Source organism: Macaca fascicularis, chromosome 6 (genome assembly GCF_037993035.2).
Source record: "Macaca fascicularis isolate 582-1 chromosome 6, T2T-MFA8v1.1".
Lineage (NCBI taxonomy): Eukaryota > Metazoa > Chordata > Mammalia > Primates > Cercopithecidae > Macaca > Macaca fascicularis.
In genome coordinates this window covers 145,708,595-145,717,917 of record NC_088380.1, presented here as the reverse complement: position 1 = coordinate 145,717,917, position 9,323 = coordinate 145,708,595, and the positions used below count along the sequence as shown (strand labels likewise).

Here is a 9,323-nt window from a genome sequence, read left to right as displayed (position 1 = left end):
AGACTGCCCTGTGTTGGGTCCCTGGCTTGCCCCTTGCCAGCTGCGTGACATTTCTGCTCCCCCAAACTCCGTTTTCCTTATGTGTAAGAACAAGTATGATTTTGGACTTGCAGAGTTGTTGGCAGGATTAATGTGAAAGTCTTCAGCATAGGGCTAGACACAAAGTAGACCTTTTTTTTTTTTTTTTGAGATGGAGTCTTGCTCTGTTGTCCAGGCTGGAGTACAGTGGTGCCATTCCAGCTCACTGTGAGCTCTGCCTCCCATGTTCAAGTGATTCTCCTGCCTCAACCTCCCAAGTATCCAGAATTATAGACACCTGCCACCACGCCCAGCTAATTTTTGTATTTTTAGTAGAGACAGGGTTTCACCATGTTGGACAGGCTGGTCTCGAACTCCTGACCTCAAGTGATCCACTCACCTCGGACTCCCAAAGTGCTAGGATTACAGGCATGAGCCACTGCGCCCAGCCAACATGAAGTAGACCTTTCGCAAGTATTAGTTTACCTCTTTTTCCTTCTACTGAACCTGCAGGAACAGAGAGGAAGTGAAATTAGAGTTGTAATGGTACAACCATTTCCATTCTTTTTTCCTGGTCTTCTCTCCCAAGGAAGCCTCTTTCCCAGCTCTGTAAGACTGTACATCTCTGATGCCCCTCCCCGGAGAGCAGTGTAAAACCAGCTGTGACTAGGGAGAAGGGAGAGAGAAGAGGATGTTGGAACGTGCAAATCAGTTCCCAGCTTCCTGCTGAGTTAGTGGGACACCTGCTTGGAGAGAATTTCCATTTTATTTCCTATCTGGAGCAGCCCAGTTAATTTTTCAGGCCGTGAGTTGCCACACATCACAGATGACGGCTCCTCAAACCCTCAGAGCAGCATCATCCTCCTTGGTGGCCACACAAAGTCAGGATTTGCCTCTGCCTTTCCTTGCTTTCCCACATTACAGCAACATCTCAGGGGCACCCCTGCCTTGTCCTGGATCTGTTGCTGAGCCTCCTTTTAACACAAACTGTGGCTTCTACTACCTTCTCTCCTTTAAGCCTGAGTCCCAATGTACAAAGAGGATTAGCTGATTTTCTTACCTTTGAGTCTAGGTGGAGGCATGAAGCACAGAAGTGTGGGGAACAGAACAAGGGAAACTCCACACAGTATGTTTCTAAACTGCTCTCGGACAAATGGAGTAATTTTCCCTCCATTCTCACCACTACCTCCAGTTCCTTTGCCTCTGGTCATTTTGTCCCTCCTCCTACTCTAATTTCCACAAGTTAGATCAGACAAGGTTCGTTTTCCCTGTTTCTGCCTCTTGGCTTCAGGCTACTAGAGAAAACGAAAAACTATGTTCACTAGCTCCAATGTCTGATTTTCAGTTGTGATCAGGCCTTCAATGCTACTTAGTAATCCTTTCATAAAAATATGGAATGCTTCACAAATTTGCTGTCATCCTTGCTCAGGGACCACGCTAATCTTCTCTGTATCTTTCTAATTTTAGTATATGTGCTGGCAGAGGGAGTTTTTTTTTTTTTGGAGACGAGGTCTCGCTGTGTTGCCAGACCGGAATGCAGTGGTGAGATCTCGGCTCACTGCAACCTTTGCCTCCCAGGCTCAAATGATTCTCCTGCCTCAGCTTCCTGAGTAGCTGGGACTACAGGTGCACACCACCACACCCAGCTAATTTTTGTATTTTTAGTAGAGACGGGGTTTCACCATGTTAGCCAGGATGGTCTCGATCTCCTGACCTCATGATCTGCCTGCCTTGGCCTCCCAAAGTGTTGGGATTACAGATAAAAGCCACTGTGCCTGGCCTTTTTTTTTTTTTTTTTTTTAAGAGACAGGGTCTTGCTTTGTTGCTCAAACTGGAGTGCAGCGGCACAATCATAGCTCACTGCAGCCTTGAACTCTTGGGCTCAACCAATCCTCTCACCTCAGCCTTCTGAGTAGCTAGGACTACAGTTGTGTGCCACCACACATGTCTATTTAAAATTTTTTTGTTGGCCATGCGCGGTGGCTCACGCCTGTAATCCCAGCACTTTGGGAGGCTGAGGCAGGCGGATCACGAGGTCAGGAGATTGAGACCATCCTGGCTAACACGGTGAAACGCCGTCTCTACTAAAAAATACAAAAAAATCAGCCGGACTTGTTGTCGGGCGCCTGTAGTCCCAGCTACTTGGGAGGCTGAGGCAGGAGAATGGCATGAACCCGGGAGGCAGAGCTTGCAGTGAGCTGAGATCGCGCCACTGCACTCCAGCCTGGGCGACAGAGCAAGAACTCCGTCTCAAAACAAGAAACAAAACAAATATAATTTTTTTGTAGAGACAGGGCTGGTCTCAGGCTCATGGCCTCAAATGATCCTCCTGCCTTAGACTCCCTAAGTGCTGGGATTACAGGCATGAGCCACCACATCTGGCTGGTAATCCTTATAATAGATTGTCCCGTCTCCAATGTATTTTGTCTTTCTGTTATGATTATTTGAGGTTGTGTCCAGTTTTAGCTGTTGTAAATAAAGTTGCTATGGGCTGGACAGGGTGGCTCACACCTGTAACCCCTGCACTTTGAGAGGCTGAAGTGGGAGGATTGCTTGAAGCCAGGTGTTTGAGACCAGCGTGTGCACCAAAGCAAGACCCCTATCTATATTTTTATGTTTTTATTTATTTTTTATTTTTTATTGTATTTTATTTTTTTTGAGACAGAGTCTCACTCTGTCACCCAGCCTGGAGTGCAGTGGTGTGATCTTGGCTCACTGCAAGCTCTGCCTCCCGGGTTCATGCCATTCTCCTGCCTCAGCCTCCCGAGTAGCTGGGACTACAGGTGCCCACCACCATGTCCGGCTAATTTTTTTTGTATTTTTAGTAGAGATAGGGTTTCACCATGTTAGCCAGGATGATCTCAATCTCCTGACCTCGTGATCCACCCGCCTTGGACTCCCAAAGTGCTGGGATTACAGGTGTGATCCACCGTGCCCAGCTCCTATCTATCCTATCTATATTTTTAAAAAGTTGCTATGGACATTCTCATGCATGTCTTTTTGTGGACATATGTTTTTATTTTTCTTGGGTAAAATATCTAAGAGTGGATTTGCCAGTCATAGGACAGGTGTATATTTAGTTTTATAAGGAAGTGAGGCTGGATGCAGTAACTCACGCCTGTAATCCCAGCTCTTTGGGAGGCCGAGGTGGGAGGATCACTTGAAGCCAGGAGTTGGAGACTCAGTCTCCATCAAAGTGAGACAACAGAGTAAGACCCCCATCTTTACAAAAAAAAAAAAAAAAAAGTTTTTTTTCTTAAATTATCTGCTCATGGTTGTGTGCACCTGTAGTCCTAGCTACTCGGGAGGTTAAAGTGGGAGAATTGCTTAAGCCCAGGAATTCAAGACAGCAGAAAGTTATGATTGAATCACTACACTCCAGCCCAGGCAACAAAGCAAAACCCTGTCTCAAAAAAAAAAAAAAAAAAAGAATAATAGGCTGGGCATCGTGGCTCATGCCTGTAATCCCAGCACCTGAGGTCAGGAGTGGAAGACCAGCCTGGCTAACATGGTGAAACCCCCTCTCTACTAAAACTACAAAAGAAAAAAGAAATAGCTGGGCATGGTAGCAGGTACCTGTAATCCCAGCTACTTGGGAGGCTGAGTCAGGAGAATTGCTTGAACCTGGGAGGCAGAGATCGCACCATTGCACTCCAGTCTGGGCAGCAAGAGCGAGACTCCATCTAAAAAAAAATTAAAAAAAAACCAAAGTCTGGAAGCAATGGCTCATGGCCTACAATTCCAGCACTTTGGGGGGCTGAGGCAGGGGGATCACGAGGTCAGGATTTTGAGACCAGCCTGCCCAACATAATGAAACCCTGTCTCTACTAAAAATACAACAAAAAAATTAGCCAGGTGTGGTGGCAGGTGCCTGTAGTCCCAGCTACTTGGGAGGCTGAGGCAGGAGAATCGTTTGAACCCGGCAGGCGGAGGTTGCAGTGAGCCGAGACTGCGCCATTGCACTCCAGCCTTGGCGACAGAGCGAGATTCTCCATCTCAAACAAACAAACAAACAAACAAAAGTGACAATGATTTTCCAAAATGGTGTACTGGTTGAGGCTCTTATTAAAGAGGAAGATCCCTGGGCTCTGTGCTGAATTTACTGAATCAGAATATTATCAGAATAAAGGACATAAAGAAGAGCCCATGTAATTTTACTTTTCTTTTTTTTGACACATGATCTTGCTCTGTTGCCCAGGCTGGAGTGCAATGGTGTGATCACAGTTCACTGCAGCCTCAACTTCCTGGGCTCAAGTGATCCTTCCATCTCAGCTTCCCAGGTAGCTGGGACCACAGGCACATGCCACCACACCCGGCTAAGTTTTTTAAATTAATTTTTAAATATTTTTTGTAGAGAGAGGGTCTCCCTTTGTTGCCTAGGCTGGTCTTGAACTCCTGGATTCAAGCAATCCTCCTGCCTCAGCCTCTCAGTGTTAGGATTACAGGAATGTAAGCTGATCACCAGTGTGTCCAGCCCCATGTGATTTTAATGTAGGTGGTTTTTTGACTGGCATTTAGAAACCACTGGAGAATATCTTAGTATCTTTACTTTCTTGTTTTTCATTCCTTCCTCAATAACTGTAATTCTGGCCACCATGTATTGTGGTTGTAAATAATGAAATAATTGACCAACAGTGAATTAAGTAGTAAGGACATTTATTTATCTCATATAACAAGAAACCCAGAGATAGGTGGGTCCAGGTTTGGTTAATTCAGCCATCAGTAATGTCATCAAATAGCCAGGCTTTTCTCATTTCCTCTTCACTGACCTCAAAGTATTTGCCCCATTCTTGGGCTTATTCTTCATAGTCCTGAGATGGCTGTCACAGCTCTGAATAGCATGAGCTCACATGGCAACTCCCAAGGCAGAAAAGCAAGGGATGTCTCCCACCTATAATCCCAGCACTTTGGGAGGCTGAGGTGGGCAGATTGTGATACCCTACTTTGTTTTAACCTGACTGACTCTCTCTTAGCTGAGAGAGCCAGACAGACTCCATTTTGGTTTCTTCACTTGCAGCCCCTTATCCCCCCCACTTAAGGACATAACTGGTGCAAGCTGACTCCAAGCACATCCAGGAATGCACTTACTAATAAGATAGTGAGGCAAGCTGTACCAGCAGCTCCTGGGAACGCACTTGGTTGATGGTACCCAAAACCCCTGCATTTATCTCTTTGTGATAGTTTAAGCCCCTGCACCTGGAACTGTTTATTTTTCTGTAACTGATTTCTGTAACCATTTATCTTTTAACTTTTTGCACGTTCTGCTTCTGTAAAATTGCTTCAACTAGACTCCCCCTTCCCTATTTAGACTAAGGTATAAAAAGAAATATAGGCCAGGCGCGGTGGCTCAAGCCTGTAATCCCAGCACTTTGGGAGGCCGAGACGGGCGGATCATGAGGTCAGGAGATCAAGACCATCCTGGCTAACACGGTGAAACCCTGTCTCTACTAAAAAATACAAAAAATTAGCTGGGTGTGGTGGTGCTCGCCTGTAGTCCCAGCTACTCGGGAGGCTGAGGCAGGAGAATGGTGTAAACCCGGGAGGCGGAGCTTGCAGTGAGCTGAGATCCGGCCACAGCACTCCAGCCTGGGCGACAGAGCAAGCCTCCATCTCAAAAAAAAACAAAAACAAACAAAAAACAAAAAACCAAAAAGAAATCTAGCCCCTTCTTCGGGGCCGAGAGAATTTTAAGCTCTAGCGTCTCTTGGTCGCCAGCAATAAAGAACTCCTGAATTAGTCTCAGAGTGTGGCGTTTCTCTATAACTTGCTCGGTTACAACAAGATCACTTGAGGTCAGGAGTTCGAGACCAGCCTGGCCAACATGGTGAAACCCCCGTCTCTTACTAAAAATACAAAAATTAGCTGAGTGTCGTGGTGCACGCCTGTAATCCCAGCTACTTGGGAGCCCAAGGCACGATAATCGCTTGAACTTGGGAGGTAGAGGTTGCAGTGAGTCAAGATCACGCCACTGCACTCCAGCCTGGGCAACAGAGGGAGACTCCTTCTCAAAAAAAGAAAATAAAAAGGAAGCTTTCTCCCTGAACATATTTATTGTTTTAGGGAGGAAAATCCTTTTCAGAATCTTCCAGAAAACTTCCTCCGAAGTTCCATTATCCAGAACTGGGTCACATGTCCACCCCTAGGTTTAAAGGAGGTTGGAGGAGGGGTGTTGGCAAAGTATCTAGCAGTTTTGAGGCCTTACAATGTGAGGCAGTCCCTGCCAGTAAGTATTGGGAACAGGCCCCCAAATCTGGTCATAAACTGGCCCCCAAACCGGCCATAAACAAAATCTCTGCAGCACTGTGACATGCTTGCGATGGCCATGACACCCACACTGGAAGGTTGTCGGTTTACTGGAATGAGGGCAAGGAACACCTGGCCCACCCAGGACGGCATTAGCGATCTGTGCCTTAAGGACATGTTCCTGCTGCAGTTAACTAGCCAGAGCCCATCCCTTTGTTTCCCCGCAAGGAATACTTTTAGTTAATCTACAGTCTATAGAAACAATGCTTATCACTGGATTGCTGACAATATGTGGGTAAATCTCTGTTGGAGGCTCTCAGCTCTGAAGGCTGTGAAACCCCGATTTCCCACTCCACACGCTATATTTCTTTTCTTTTTTTTTTGAGTCTGGCTCCGTGCCCAGGCTGGAGTGCAATGGCGGATCTTGGCTCACTGCAAGCTCCGCCTCCTGGGTTCACACCATTCTCCCCTCTCAGCCCCCTGAGTAGCTGGGACTACAGGCGCCCGCCACCACACCCGGCCAATTTTTGCATTTTTAGTAGAGACGGGGTTTCACGGCGTTAGCGAGGATGGTCTCGATCTCCTGACCTCTTGATCCACCCGCCTTGGCCTCCCAAAGTGTTGGGATTACAGGCGTGAGCCACCGCGCCCGGCTCCACACACTGTATTTCTGTGTGTGTGTGTCTTTAATTCCTTTACGGTGGGTTAGGGTCTCCACGACCGAGCTGGTCTCAGAAAGTAAGGAAGAAGAGTGGGAAAACGGCTTTTGGATCTGTAATCAAGAGTGTCTTAAATATAGACCTCATCGGCCGGGCGCGGTGGCTCAAGCCTGTAATCCCAGCACTTTGGGAGGCCGAGGCGGGCGGATCACAAGGTCAGGAGATCGAGACCACAGTGAAACCCCGTCTCTACTAAAAATACAAAAAATTAGCCGGGCGCGGTGGCGGGCGCCTGTAGTCCCAGCTACTCAGGAGGCTGAGGCAGGAGAATGGCGGGAACCCGGGAGGCGGAGCTTGCAGTGAGCCGAGATCGCGCCACTGCACTCCAGCCTGGGCAACAGCGTGAGACTCCGTCTCAAAAAAAAAAAAAAAAAAAAAGACCTCATCAAAACTGTTCTTAGAAAGTCACCTTAATTGCTAGATCCAATGACTTCTCTCCAGTTTTCCTCATACTGGACCTCTCCGTGAAGTTTTGTATTGCTGGCTCCCTCTTTCTTGAAACTCTTCTCTTGGTTTCTGTTATATTTTCTCTCTACCCCACCCATCATTTTCTCCCCTTGCGCTTCCCTTCACTACCCTTCTTTTCTTTATATATTGGTATCACCCTGGGTTTTGAACCAGACTCTGTCTGGGCACCTCTGAGCATAAAGCAGGCAATCCATTCTAACCATGTTTCTTTCTATCTTTTTTTTTTTTTTCTTTTTGAGATGGAGTCTCACTCTGTCACCCAGGCTGGAGTGCAGTGGCGCGATCTTGGCTCACTGCAACCTCCGCCTCCCTGTAAGGAGGAGACTACCCCTCATATTGTCTTATGACCAATTTCTGCCTCAAAGAAAAAGTAGGAGTTAAGGAAAAGACAAAAGTGAAATCAGTAGTCAGACAGCCCGGCACTGTATTCCAGGCCTGGCAGTTAAAAGATTGACCCCTGACCTAACCAATTATGTTATCTATAGATTCCAGACAGTGTATGGAAAAGCACTGTAAAAATCCCTGTCCTGTTCTGTTCCGTTCTGATTACTGGTGCATGCAGCCCCTAGTCACGCACCGCTGCTTGCTCAATCTATCATGACCCTGTCACATGGACCCCCTTAGAGTTGTAAGCCCTTAAAAGGGACAGGAATTACTCAGGGAGCTCGGTTTTTGGAGACATGAGTCCGCCGACGCTCCCAGACGCTCCCAGCTGAATAAAGCTCTTTCCTTCCACAACTCGGTGTCTGAGGGGTTCTTGTCTGCGGCTCGTCCTGCTACACCTGGTTCAAGCAGTTCTCCTACCTCTGCCTCTCAAGTAGCTGGGACTACAGGCACGTGTTACCACACCCGGATAATTTTTTAATTTTTTTAGTAGAGATGGGGTTTCACCATGTTAGCCAGGATGGTCTTGATCTCCTGACCTCGTGATCTACCTGCTTCGACCTCCCAAAGTGTTGGGATTACAGGTGTGAGCCACCATGCCTGGCCCTAACCATGTTTCTGAGACCTAATGAGAACTGTTTGTGATCCACCCCTTGAACCCTTACATTTGGGCCTTAGGCTGGTTTTCCCTGCCATGTTCCTGATTCTCCTTCTGCCATGTCTCCATCTCTTGTCTCCATTACAGAGCTTTGCTCTTGATAAGGACCTTACCAGCTTTTTCTTAAGGATAGACCTTAAAAAGTTATTTGTAACTTCCTGTAGGGTATGTCTTATAATCAAAGGGCCCTTTGTTTTCCTGCACATCCTGGGATTTTGGAGTAGAAGCTCAATTGCCCCACAAAATAAACGGATGATGAATTTGGAGTCCCAGGGTTTAAGAGATCAAGAAAAGAGGGACTAGAAGAGACAAGTCAGTTGACAGCTTGGTGAAGGAAGAGCTGAGAAGGATTAGTGACTGTGTGAGAATTTGGAAAGACATGTTCAAAGCTGAATTTTCTTTCTTTTTTTTTTTCTTGAGATGGAGTTTTGCTCTTGTTGCCCAGGCTGGAGTGTAATGGCATAATCTCGGCTCACCACAACATCTGCCTCCTGGGTTCAAGCAATTCTCCTGCCTCAGCCTCTCGAGTAGCTGGGCTTATAGGTGCTCACCATCACACCCAGCTAATTTTTGTATTTTTAGTAGAGACAGGGTTTCCTCATGTTGGTCAGGTTGGTCTCAAACTCTTGACCTCAAGTGATCTGCCCACCTCAGCCTCCCAAAGTGCTGGGATTACAGACATGAACCACCGCGCCCACCTCAAAGCTGAATTTTCTTTTTTTTTTTTTTGAGAGAGAGTCTCGCTCTGTCGCCCAGGCTGGAGTGCAGTAGCCAAATCTCAGCTCACTGCAAGCTCCGCCTCCCGGGTTCACGCCATTCTCCTGCCTCAGCCT

At 47.0% G+C, this 9,323-nt stretch overlaps 1 pseudogene; it reads right to left on the bottom strand.

Moving 5' to 3' along the window:
• Positions 1 to 1,403: 1,403 nt before the first annotated feature.
• On the bottom strand, positions 1,404 to 1,500 carry LOC123574210 (U6 spliceosomal RNA; annotated as a pseudogene).
• Positions 1,501 to 9,323: the final 7,823 nt, after the last annotated feature.